This window comes from Trypanosoma cruzi, genomic scaffold (genome assembly GCF_000209065.1).
Source record: "Trypanosoma cruzi strain CL Brener 1047053517045 genomic scaffold, whole genome shotgun sequence".
NCBI lineage: Eukaryota > Euglenozoa > Kinetoplastea > Trypanosomatida > Trypanosomatidae > Trypanosoma > Trypanosoma cruzi.
In genome coordinates this window covers 156,238-157,427 of record NW_001849548.1, presented here as the reverse complement: position 1 = coordinate 157,427, position 1,190 = coordinate 156,238, and the positions used below count along the sequence as shown (strand labels likewise).

General features: G+C 51.4%; 3 annotated features.

Annotated features, from left to right (window-relative positions):
* Positions 1-1,190: a sequence feature (areas not merged during assembly with more than two copies in the genome that could not be assigned to a particular haplotype).
* Positions 148-168: a sequence feature (AT_rich).
* Positions 895-1,008: a sequence feature (T-rich).

Here is a 1,190-nt window from a genome sequence, read left to right as displayed (position 1 = left end):
ATGTACAGCGGGGATGCATAACGGAAACAACAAGAAGAAGACCGCTCAAACTCATGACTGCACTGCAGCCCAGGCAGCGGCAATCCACACAATATTTATTGAAAACAAAAAAACGTCCCCCTTCGTCTTACATAAACCCCATCACACAAAATAATTATAAATAAAAAAGAAATCGTCCATTACTGCTCCACACAAATTTAAAATAAGAAAAAAATCGCCTGGCTGCCGTGTGGCCACACCAAACTGTCTGTATGTATTTTGCCAACAAAAGAAAATTAAAAAGATGGTTGCGTGTGCTTCGACCGTCTGACCCTCCGTGTCCGCACATCGTTTATATTTCATGGGGTCATCTGCGTGTTGCTGCTCCCCTCAGCCCTCTCATCGGCGCGTGAGTGCGGCCCGCAGAGCACAGTCACTCGTGTGTGTGGGGACTGAGAGAAGCACGCAGACATGACGGCAGTCGCGTCACTCCATCGGGGGAGTGAGCGCAGCAAAAGAAAAAGAAATCATCGGAGGGGAGAGAAATGCTCACGAGGCCGACACCGAAGGGTGCGCCACCGAATGAAATAAACACGAGAAGCAAAACAAATCCTTAAAGAAAAACACAGCGGCAGGGTGTGGCTGTGTGTGTGGCGCTGCGGGTGTCTGCCCGCCCTGGCCGCAACGAAAACAAAACAAGAGGGAAGAAATGTGTGCTCCGCCCCACAGGCCCTCGTCGCACGCCCACACGTCACGGCTCCCTCAGCGCGCCGTTCGTCGCGGCCCCTCCTCATGCGTGCAGCAGGCGAGGCGCACAGGGCCGTCGTCATGAGCGTGTCGGTGGGTGTGCGAGTGGAGCAGTTGGGCGGAAACACACGGCACCCCTCGCAGGAAGAGTGCAGCAACAAACAATTAAAGAGGGAAGAGCAAAAAGAAGAGATGGGGGAGTGAGAGAAAAGAATAATTAAAGGTAAAAAAAAGTAAAAACAAAACACGCAAAAAAGCAAACAGAGAGAAAAGAAAATAAAAATTAGCTTGACGAAAAATTTAGCTCTTGGAAGTAATTCAGTGCTCGGAAGGTCGCAAGTGTTCCACGCGGCAGCCAGTCACTCCTCACAGAGCCGCGAACACCCACAGCCCCAACAGAAGAAGCGATAGCAGTCCGCTCCCACGCACAGTGCCGGCATCGCTGTATTCCCCTGCGACACATT